Genomic DNA, 12,473 nt, shown 5'->3' with positions numbered 1-12,473 from the left:
TGTCTTCCTCCCTCATCTTGATTTGCCAATATCCAGACCTCAAGTCAATTTTAGAAAAAACTGCAGCACCCCCCAACTCCTCTAACAATTCTTCTATCAAGGGAATTAGGAACTTGTCTTTAACAGTCATTTTATTCAGACCTCTGTAATCTATGCATAACCTCCATGAATTATCCTTTTTCTTGACCAGTACGACAGGGCTAGCAAAAGGACTTGAGCTTGTTCTAATCACTCCTGCCTTCAACATGTCTGCAATCATTGTTTCAATAGCATTTTTCTGAATTGATGCATATCTATAAGGTCTGCAATTAATAGGTTGAGCATCTGGTTTCAAAATGATTTTATGGTCAAACTCCCTATGAGGAGGAAGTCCTTGGGGCTCCTGGAAGATATCTTCATACTGCTGCAACAATCTGATCATTATTGGCCATTGATATTCACACATTACTTCCTGCCATGTAGAGTTACTGGTTCTCTGGAACCCTTCCACATCCTTCACATTAATAACATTAACATTATGCTTCTGGTTAACATGACTCCCCACCAATAAATATGGATTCCCATTCAACAGAAACTGCATAGTTAAGTGTGTGAAGTTCCAACTTATGGTACCTAATGTCTTAAGCCATTGAATGCCCAATATGATGTCATAACTCTCCATTGGCAACAAAAATACCTCATATTGAAACTCCTGTTGATTCATGGTCCATTTGAAATCTTGGCACACAACAGAACATCTCATCTCTTGACCATTAGCTACCTCCACCCAAATGCCCGGTACCTCCACAATTTTACAACCTAGGTGCTTGGCCAACCATTCACTAATGAAGTTATGGGTGCTTCCGGTGTCAACTAGGATACACAGTCCCTTCCTTCCATATTTTCCTCTGATCATCATAGTCTTGTTGTCTCCCGTACCCCATAGAGCATTTGCATATATCTGACCCATGGGAATTTCATCAACTTCTTCATCTTCAACAGCCTCTGCTTCAACTACCTCTTCTTCCTCTTGATCAACCAACACCTTCCTGATTTGCATTACATATATCTGCTTCCTCTTACATCTATGACCGGGAACGTACCTTTCATCACACTAGTGCATTCGAGCCAGGGAATAAGCTTTGCCAATGTGCTTGGCTTCAACATCCGAATAGGCATCTGAATCTCATTCCGTAGTCCTGATAGAAAAAGATTAAGAGCTTGAGTTTCATAGATACCTGCTTTGGGGTATAATTCGTCAAATGCATCATGGTACTCTTGCAAGGTTCTCTCTTGCTTCAAGTTTCTCAATTCCGCCAAAGGATCATCAATGCTTTGGGGTATTATTCATATTTTTTCATAAATTAAATAAATCTGAAAATAAACATATTACCGCTTTAAATCGCTGAAAAGTTAATTATCCATTTTATTTATTTATTTATTTTTGTTGAAAAGAAAAAAGTTAATTATCCATTATCATCTAATAACTAAAAAAAGGTTAAGTATTTCTTTTCTTTTTCTTTTTCCTCACTAACAATTCCAGCATTTCATATATAATCTCATATATTCAACATTAAAATAAGTGAATACAATTTTTTACAAAATAATTTCATTATATATTCATTTGTACAAAATCGCCCGTAAGGACAAATATATATTTTTATAAAACTCACCAATTTATTTGTATTTATATATTTATAAAAAATTCAAATGATCTCTATATTTATAAATATTATGAGTAATGATCATTTTGTATTAACAAAAATATGCATTTATATCTTTGAGAAGGAAAAAAAAGTAATAGGCCACATAGTCTTATGAGCTCATGCTAATACAATTTTTTTTTTTATTAAAAAAAAAAGTGGATAAACCACATTTATTAACCATGCTGATACATTTGTATATAATGAAACTTCAGATGAAACCAGAGACTTTGAGTGAGGAAAGAATGACAAAGACGACCCAAAGAAGCATGAAGTACACTGCCGTTAACCAGGCCCACAGCCCGGTCCACCAAGCTCGGCGCCAAAAATAATACAGCGGAGTGCAATGCAGCCAACCGATGTCGCAAAGAATACAAGTAGAGAAAAGCTAAGGCCTTTTGCTTTGTCAATGTATAATGTAATGGTTCACTATACATGAAAAAGTTGTATACTGTGTCTATCAGCCATGGAATGCCAATGCCGATATAAATGTTCACCGAATTGCTGAAAAAGAAAGGAATGTGTAAATCAAGCATTGAATGTGACAAGGAATAGAGGAATTGGCGAAAGAAAGAACCTGCATGTGATGTTGGCAATGGCAGAATCTGCAGTTATTTGCCGCTTGGCAGAAATCTTGCTTGCAGCTAGATCGGGCCATGATGTTCCGCTGGCTAATGCTGTGAATGCTATAACATAAGGATTTACTCCTACAAGAATGTATGAAAGCCGACGCATTATAAACACGGTTGGTAATATTAACATTTTAAGTGAATGGAGTTTAAATTTTGAAGAAATCAAACGGAGAACCTGTGACGCAGCAGCTTATTAGATCAGTAAGCTTAGTCACCACGTAAGCTAAACCACTAATGAAAATAAGAGAGCAAATAAAAGCAATCCATCCATGAGCAATTTAATAAGGAGGAACAAAAGCAAACAGCAATCTCCATGGTACAAAGATTGAGTGCCAGAGAATTCTTGGTATCCTGAAGTAGAAACTAGTCATTTTCTTCGATTCAGTGGTTTCCAACTATCGAAAGGAAGTAACTTGATGAGAATGCTCATCTTATTATAATAATTATTATTATTTGAGAATGAAATCAACTTCTGAGAAGAGTAATAACCTACCCATGCAGCATCAAGAAACTGGCGTCCCCATGCAGAGAACAAATTGAAATCTTCTTCAATATACTTTTTGCCACAAGCTGATGCAGATGCTTCTGAAATGTCAGTGTCTGGTAATTTTTCATAGACTTGACCTGCAAAACAAACAAAAATTAAAGCAACATTCCACCTTTCAAAGTGACCATTATTAGCACAATTTTGTGACTGGAGGGATAAGATTGTTAGATATGTGTATGTATATTAGATGTATGTATATATATACATACATATACATGTACATTTAGCTTCTATATGAAGCCTCATGATCACTAGTTGTGTAATATGAGATAAGTAACTGATCTACTTCTTCTTCTCCTCTTTCATTCTTACCTCTTCTAACATGGTATCAGACTAGGTTTCCTTCTCCGGCCACCTCTCCGGCCATCTCTCCGGCCAGTCCTTTCTTCTTCCCTCTTTTCTTACACCTCTTCCTTTCTTCCCTCATTCATACATAAAACCCTTTGCTCGCCCTGACCTCACCGGCCCGACCACGACCCGTGCCCCTCACCTCGCCTGACCCACTTGACCGCCAGCCTCTCCCTCTCCCTCACCCGCCCTGACCGCTCGACTCAGCCGCCCGGCCGCCCGGCCCGTCCGAACCTCGCGGCCCAGCACCGCCACCCGGCCCGCCAACTCCAGCCCGGCCCGCCCAGCAAACCTCGCCCTGCCCAGACCCAGCCCGAGCCCGCCCTAACTCCGCCCGCCCTGCCAGTCCCCTAACTCCGCCTGCCCAGCCCGCCCTGACCACCCAAACCTCGCCCTGCCCGGCACTTAGCCCCGCTCCTCGTTGCGACCCTGCTCTAGCCCGACCTCGGCCCTCACCCTGACCCCAAAGTGCACGCGCCCGGCCCTACCCTCGCTCACGGGAAAATCAAAATCATCTCCCGACCCTCCATTTTCCATTTCCTTGAATCAAGGCTTTGTGCCTTTTTCCAAACATATGATGCCAAGCTCAAAGATGCTCTTTGTCCTCAAAAGCAAACACATGGATTTGATTATCACTGTACACTTGTGATTAAAAAAAAAATATTATTATTATTATTATTATATCTATAATTAAATATGGATGGCTATGGATTCGGGTGGGGTGCTATCGATATGCGTCATCATAATCTCCATCATTCGAGATGTTGTACTTGATGGCACCAACTACATTGCATGGCGGCTCACTCTCAAGCGGATTCTCGATGGCATTCGCGTTCTTCGTCACGTTGACGGTACTAGTACTGCCCCTTCTGCTCCTTCTATTCCTGACACCATTTCTTCCACCGAGGCCTCTATCCTTCTCACGGCCTTTGAGCGGCAGTTTGAGAAATGGGGCTGCGATGATTCTCATCTAAGATGATAATCGTCGGGGACGGTCACTCTTGATATTCAGTACTCGGTTCGACCTTCCCCATTTGCTCGGGAGATGTGGGATTATCTTGAGCGTCGCATCGTGGTTCCGATCGGGAGCAACTTTACACATTATATCAGACTCTCTCTAGTCTTCAGCAGGGCGAGGATACTGTCGACCAGTTCTATAGTCGGTATTGTGCCTTATGGCGTCAGATTGATGCTCTGACTCCTCCTTATTGTGTTGCTCATGCTGCCCAGATCCTTACTTGTTCTGAGTCTTGCTCTCGTCGCCCAGTAGTCATGATGGGACCCAGGCGTATGTATGAGTTCATTATGCGCCCTCGTCCACGAGTTTGAGCAAACCTCGGGCTCGATTCTTACATGCCCCCTCGGTCTCACTCTTTTGGATGATGCCTTCACTTTTTGTTCGTGCTGAGGGAAACCCGTCTCCCGGGGCTTCCCATTACGAGGGAGGTAGTGCTCTTGCTGCCCCTCGCCTTCCTCCAGTCTCTTCGTTTTCATCTACTCGACCCCCGGCACCTTCTGTCTTATCTCGGCCTTCTTCTTCTACACGGCCGAAACGCAGTATGGTTTGTCACTACTGTGGCATGTTTGGTCATCTTGAGCGTGAATGTCGGAAGAAGCAGCGTGGACTTCCCCGTACTGTTCCTTCACCAGCTCTTCTACCGCTGCCTCACTCCAACCAACAGGTTCATTTTGTTCAGGGCTCTCCTGCTCCACCATCTCCGGCTACATCATCTTCTTCATCTCTGTCTCCTGCTGATCATCAGTTGTTGGCGATGTTTCGCCAGTTTCAGCAGTCTCACCTCGCAGATCCCACTGGTCATGCACGGTCAGCTCAGGTTCCACCTCTTGCTCCAGGTAGTTCCTGTTCTCTATGGCTTCTTGATTCTAGTGCTTCTCTTCACATGACTCCTGATGCTACTTATCTTCATCATTCTCGTCCACCATTACATATTACACGTGTTCGTACTGCTGATAGCACCCTGCTTCCTATTTACTCTACTGGCCATTTTTGTTCTACTTTCTTCTCTATTCCCTCTGTATCTCATGTTCCTCGTTTATCCATGAACCTTATATCCATTAGTCACTTCATCGATTATGGTCATCGAGTTATTTTTGACGCTACCTCATGTGGTGTGCAAGATCACGATGGGAAGGTGATTGAGCCGGCACGCCATGATGGAGTCTATGTGTTAGATACTCTTCATCTATCATCTTCCGCTAAGGATGTTCATCACTGTCATACTGCAGTTTTATCTCATCATCTGTGGCATCATCGTCTCGGTCATTTGTGTCACTCTCGTCGTATCGTCTCTTGTTACGTCTTGGCGTCCTAGGAGTCGTCTCTCCTTCCTCGATGTTGTCCGTCTTGGGTCTGTAAACTTGGTAAAATGACTTCAACTTCCTTATCCTATGAGTGTATCTCGGACTCATCGCTCCTTTTGATCTTATTCATTCGATGTTTGGGGTCCCGCTCCTTTTTGTTTCTAAAGGAGGTAACCGCTACTATGTTATTTTTTTATTGATGACTACACTCGCTTTACTTGGATCTACTTTATGCATAATCGTGAGTGAGTTATTGTCTATTTATCGATCTTTTATAGCCATGGTTCACACCCGAGTTTCTTTCGCCCTCGAGTCAAGATCTTCCGATCTGATTCACGTGGTGAATACATTTCTCAGGCTTTTCGTGCCTTTTTGTCCTCTGAGGGCACCTTGCCTCAGTTATCTTGTCCTGGGGCTCATCCTCAGAATGGGGTAGCAGAACGCAAGCATCGTCATATCTTAGAGACGGCTTGTGCCCTTCTTCTTGGTGCATTTCTTCCTCCTCATTTTTGGGCTGATGCTGTCAGTACGGCTGTTTATCTAATTAACCTCCAGCCCTCCTCTCATCTCCATGATCGCAGCCCGGGAGAGTGTCTTCATGGCACACCTCCTCGCTATGATCATCTTCGTGTTTTTGGTTGTCGTTGTTTTGTTTTGCTCTCACCTCGGGAACGGACCAAACTCACCGCCCAGTCTGTCTCTTGTGTTTTTCTGGGATATAGCCTTGAGCATAAAGGTTATCGTTGCTATGATCCTGCTACCCGTCGTATTCGTATCTCTCGAGATGTCATATTTGATGAAGCTAACCTCTTTTATACTCCTCCTTTTTTTACTGAGTCTCCCTCTCCCTTGGTTCCTCTCTCTTTTCTTTTCCCTCCCTTTTCTCCTGCAGATACTTCCCCAGTGCCTTCCTCTCCTCCTCTTCTCACTTCTCCAGAGCTTCTTAGTCACTCCCCTCTTGGCCCTCCTTCTCTACTATCTGCTGAGTCTCCTGCTGTGTCTACCAATTCTTCTTCACTCCCTCCCGCTCACCCGCCCTGCTCGTTTACTTTACCATCGTCGAGATCCCACTCGTGACTCCACCTCGTGCCGGGTCCTCTCGCGCGCTCCCCTACTATTGATCCAGCTCCTGAGGTATCCTCCCCTCCTTACTCTTTACGAGATCGCTCCATCTTACATCCACCTGTTCGTTATGCTTTTTCTAGCACTAGTATCTCAGATGTCATTGAGCCAGGTACCTACAGGGAAGCGGTTCGATCCCCGAGTGGCGGACCGCCATGACCGAGGAGCTTGATGCCTTGTCTCGGACTCACACATGGGATATTGTCCCTCTCCCCGCTCATGCCATTCCCATTACTTGTCAGCTGGATTTATCGGGTGAAGACCCGTTCGATGGATCTCTGAGCGCTATAAAACGCGTCTTGTTGCTCGTGGTTTTCAGCAGGAGTATGGTCGTGACTATGAGGAGACTTTTGCTCCTGTAGCCCATATGCACACTTGCTCAGTACATTAGTTGATGTTGTCTGCTCGTTCGTCGGGTGGGTTCTTCATCGACTGATGTGAAGAACGCCTTTCTTCATGGGGACTCGAAAGAGGAGGTCTACATGACTCCTCCTCCCGGCCTTGTGTGCCTCCGAGGATCTGTTTGTCGTCTTCGCCGTGTTTCTCTATGGTCTCAAGCGTGCCCTCGTGCCTGGTTTGAGAGATTCGATACATGATTGTTGAGGCTGCTGGTTTTACTTCGAGCATCCATGATCCGACAGTCTTTATTCATTCTTCACCTCGTGGGCTGGGACCATTCTTCTTCCAGTATGTGGATGATATGATTCTTATCGGTGATGATTCCGCTCATATTACTTTTGTGAAGCGTAAAGCGTGTGAGACCTTTTTGATGGCTCGATCTAGGTCCGCTTCGATATTTTCTGGGTATCGAGATCACATCTCATCTTGATGGTTATCGATTATCTCAAAGATCGTTACACTCTTGATCTCCTTGCTCGCTCCGGCTCGACCGATACTCGTCTTTGCCGCTACACCGATGGAGTTGCATTTGCGACCGTGCTTCGATGGGACTCCCCTTTACCGGATCCTACTCGCTATCGGCATCTTGTTGGTAGCTTGGTATATCTTGTTGTTACACGTCCCCGACATCTCTCATGCTTGTGCACATTCTCGGTCGATTTTGTTGCGGCTCCCACCTACATTCATTATGGACATCTTCTTCGCGTACTGCGATATCTTCGTGGCACTATCTCGCGTGGTTTGTTCTACTCCCACCAGTCCACTCTTCACCACTGTGCCCTATTCTCGATACTACTTGGGTCAGCTCCCCCGATGATAGGGTCTCACATCGGCTACTCGTATCTTTCTAGGGTCTTCCCTTGTTGTTTGAAGACTAAGAAAAGCAGCAGACTGCTGCAAGTCCATGCTCGAGGGTCGAGGTTCGTGCTTTGGCTTCTACAGTACATGAGGTGCTTTGGATTCGCTCCATTCTAGAGGATTTTGGTGTACCGATTCATTCTCCTATTCCTATTCACCGTGACGATGACAGGAGCCCTTCGATTGCTCACGATCCGGTCAAGCATGAGCTGACCAAACACATTGGTGTGGATGCACACTTCACTCGTTGTCATGTTCGTGCTCATACTGTGTCGCTTCATTATCTGCCTACTGAGGTTCAGGTGGCTGATTTCTTCACTAAAGCCCAGACACGTGATCAGCATCTATTTATGTTGTCCAAACTCAAGACACATGATCCGCCTTGAGTTTGAGGGGGGGTGTTAGATATGTGTATGTATATTAGATGTATGTATATATATACATACGTATACCTGTACATTTAGCTTCTATATGAAGCCCCATGATCACTAGTTGTGTAATATGAGATAAGTAACTGATCTACTTCTTCTTCTCCTCTTTCATTCTTACCTCTTCTAACAAAGATAACTTAAATGAATCAGGAGCCTTAATACTAACAAACACCTGTGTCTTTATCAGAAACGATAGAAAACATATTACCTATGTTACTGTCAATTCCTTCACTCAAATCAAGTATCTTGCAGCACTCGTCATGTTCAGCATTGCCAGCTTTACATGAATTATCATTTTCTGGAACCCAATCCTGTGGCCTCTCACTTCTTGCACTGATTTGGGCATAAACAAAGAAATTGAAGATAAATGACTTTACCAAGACAAATGTTTATGCATTAATGGTAACAAAAATGGGTATTTGAACTTTCAGTTAGCCCAATAAAACAGATGCAGTGCCTGGAAATAGAACTCAAAATACATAACTTACAAGGGAATTGACAGGTATGACAGGTGCTTGTCTTGAGCATATGCATGAAATAATAGCAATCCATACTGCAGAACTGTGAGCAGGGCTTCCCAAAGAGTAATTATATTTGGTGTCCATACCTACAGAGTCATGAAATCTCTACTTCAAAATTTCAAGCGGAGGACAGTTATAACACATTAAAATGTTGGCTCCACAAAACAACAATATTAATTAAACATGATAAGGTGTATGAAGGGTGTGGTTTGACTACAATAGGACAAAGCATTGAACAATCAAGGACATTCACATAAAGGTGGTGCATATAATCGGAAAATGACTTGCAAACCCTTTATCAAAACAAGGTCACTTCCTCCGCAAATTCTAACAAAAACATCTGGCCATATGGCATGAATATCAATCACATCATAAGATATATTCCGAGATATTCCATATGTCACCTAAAGTATGCATATGGATTATTTGCTCACAAATATTTAAAAGTGTATTAACATCATTTCACCATGTTAAAGTGGCCTTGCATAAATTATTAAGTACCTTTTACTTCAGTAGTACATATGGATTTCTTGTTCTTTGAAGTTCATTCTGGCATTATGAATGGAGAAGCCAGCAGAAGTCATAAAAATTTCTCAAGTTTCATTCTGCTACAAGATCAGAAGATTCTGTGACCAACTACTTCAAGCGTCCATAGTAAAAAAGTGCTATTCTCCGTAATATGGCACGAAAGTTAATAAAAAATGCTTCCTCCTTATTAATTTGCTTGCATAGTATACTTTCATCACTGACTGGATCTAGTTTAGACATGGATTTGAAATACAACATTTACTTTCAACAAGGTTTTAAGCAGTGAAGATGTACTTGACTTCACATAGAGGATGACTTAGTTTCATGTCCTGTTCAGAAAGCATCAGTTCATTAATATTGTCTTTTACTCAGAGTCACACAGCCATGAAGTGTTGTATAGAAAAATAATCATCATAAATAGGGTAGATCGAACTGACCTCTAGACTAATGTAGAGCCAAACATATGCCCAAAATGACCAAAAGAGGCCTACTAACAAAACACCTAAATCTGCTATCTTCTTCAATGTACCAGCTCTTGGGACTATCACACATACAGCATGGATAGGAAAGAGGTCGAATTCAGCAGAACCTACAAGTGTTCCAGGTCCCAAACCTATACATCAAATGTAAAATGTTAAATATAAGGATATTCCACATGTAAAATAAATCAAGAAAAATTAGCTATTTTCCGTCACTATGCAAACAAGGACACTGATAAAAACAAAAGCAGGGTTACATATGAACTCTTGCAAAATAGATTAAAGCTTCTTCATGCAAATAAGCTTCCAGCCATAAATTGAACATAGATGAAGCCACTTTTTCAACCTCTGACTCAAGTGTCCAGTCTGTTAAATGATATATAAAATGGTGACTTCTATAGATTTAATCATTTAATCATATCCAACAAATGTCGGTCAAGAACTTGAGTCCATTCACCCTTCGAGATAATAAGAACTTTAAAAAGCAAACACTTTCCAGTGATTGCTTGAGAATTATCTTACCATAGTCCACATGCAATGGACAGAAGAATTAGAGATCACTCCACCAATTTAGCCATTACATGAGAGTAGTAGAGATCCAGTACTCAAAAATGCATATAAATATAAAGAAAACTAGTTGAATAGAATCACATAATAATGCTTACTTCCGGCATTCAGCTGACCAATATTCCTGATGGCATCAATAGTGGCCAAGGAAATCTGTGGAAAGTTTGTTTCAAATGTTTGTACAACCTCCCTGGTTTGTTTAACAACATTCTCCATCAATTTTAAAAACCGAGCAGTTATAGAAGACAACCCAATGAAACAATAGGCAAGGGCAGCAAGATACAAGAAAGCTCGCAATCCATTGGAAAGAAAAATTTCACCACAAATAGGAAGTAATTCTCACATCTTCCGTACAAAGAAACTTCATCTGTATTGCCTTCCGCCATTCTTTAATATAATTCTACACAAAGTTGTTTATAATTTGAGACCGAATATTATGGCACTTTCAGGACAATAGACTGGGACCTGAATCAACGAATATCATTATCTCATTCATTCAGGTTAAATAAAGTAAATGAAATGAAATGGACAAAAACAAAATTTGCAATCCTCAGTGTGCCAAAAACCTCAGGATTAGCCATCAGCAGGATATGAATGAGACAAACAAGTTAGTAGTTGTTAGTTTGCTATCAAAAAAGTTTTCAAGTATCATATGATTGATATTAACAGAAGAGATAAAAAATGCATAACAGTACATTTTTAGGTACCTTTATGCTTCACACTGTTGGAGATGTGATTGAAGATTAACAATTGGATTCTTTGAGGTTATGATCTGGTTGCTTAAAACAAACAAAACTTCTCTAAAATTGAAATTCAGGCAATACATCAAAATCACTCTCCAACAAAGAAAAAGTTAAAAACTTTTTTTATGATGTAAAGAAGGCATTCAATTCTCATGCAAACACAGACAGCGACCAACTCCTTTTCTCTCACCGATTCAACCCAGCAAGTCGAAATCAAAATAATTCCATTTAAAAAAAAATCAAGAGAAAAGATCCAAAACCAAAAGAACATTCAAAATGGAGCACAAGAAGAAATTTTTAGATGATAAGATACCAAAACCTATCAAATTTAAGGCAAATTCCTGGAATTATACGTAGGAGGCAGAGAAAAGTGGAACCTGGTCTCGATTCCAGAAGCAGCAGCGGAGTCCGGCCGTCGGCGGGAATCCGTCTCGCCGGATTCCTGAGAGATGCCTCGTCGGAGATTCCGGCTAGAGCGAGATCATACGAACCTCGTGGAAATCCGTAGACTGATATCCAACACGCTCACATTTGAGTATCAAACAACGCTCTGTTTCTGAAAATATATAAATAATTAAAATAATAATATTTTTTTTTTTAAAAAAAAAGGATAACCAACTTTAATTTGAAAATGTGAACAATATACCCTTCTCCTTAACCTCTTTTGGTTCGCGGTAATGTAAAAATATTACTACGTGGTAATCTGAAAATATTATCACATTTGGCATTGCACCGGTTGTAATGTGAATGATAATATCACATTATCAACTTATAAATATTACCAAGAAAGTGGTAATTCTATTACCATCGGTAATAAAAGTTCCCAACTAAATATGGTTATATTAAATTACCGCAACATTCCCAACTATATAACATTTCCACTCATATTACCACGGTAATCTAGTTACCTGGTAATATATCATTACCATGAACCAAACGGTCTTGTTTTGTGACTTATATATATAATATTTAAATTTTTATAAATGTGAAATATATGTAACCATCAGCTTATCTCATACGCACTTAAATAATTGTTTATTAAAAGATGATTGTCTACAACCGTCATATAATAATTAAGATTATTTTATTTATTGATTTACTGTTTTTATGACGATTGTATTTAACATTCTTTAATATTATTTATGAATAGATTGTAAAGTCTAAAACTCGCGCATATATATATATATATATATAATAATTGATGCAATGTGAACTCAAGTGCCACACTTTAATGATCAAGTGGACTACAATTAAGATGAAAATAAAATTATCTCCTAGAGCACAATAAAAGATG

At 40.9% G+C, this 12,473-nt stretch overlaps 1 pseudogene; it reads right to left on the bottom strand.

Annotated features, from left to right (window-relative positions):
* Positions 1 to 1,858: 1,858 nt before the first annotated feature.
* On the bottom strand, positions 1,859 to 11,694 carry LOC120263312 (annotated as a pseudogene).
* Between the last annotated feature and the right edge of the window lie 779 nt (positions 11,695 to 12,473).

This window comes from Dioscorea cayenensis, chromosome 6 (genome assembly GCF_009730915.1).
Source record: "Dioscorea cayenensis subsp. rotundata cultivar TDr96_F1 chromosome 6, TDr96_F1_v2_PseudoChromosome.rev07_lg8_w22 25.fasta, whole genome shotgun sequence".
NCBI lineage: Eukaryota > Viridiplantae > Streptophyta > Magnoliopsida > Dioscoreales > Dioscoreaceae > Dioscorea > Dioscorea cayenensis.
The sequence above is the reverse complement of the archived record's forward strand: the minus strand, read 5'-3'. Positions and strand labels throughout refer to the sequence as shown.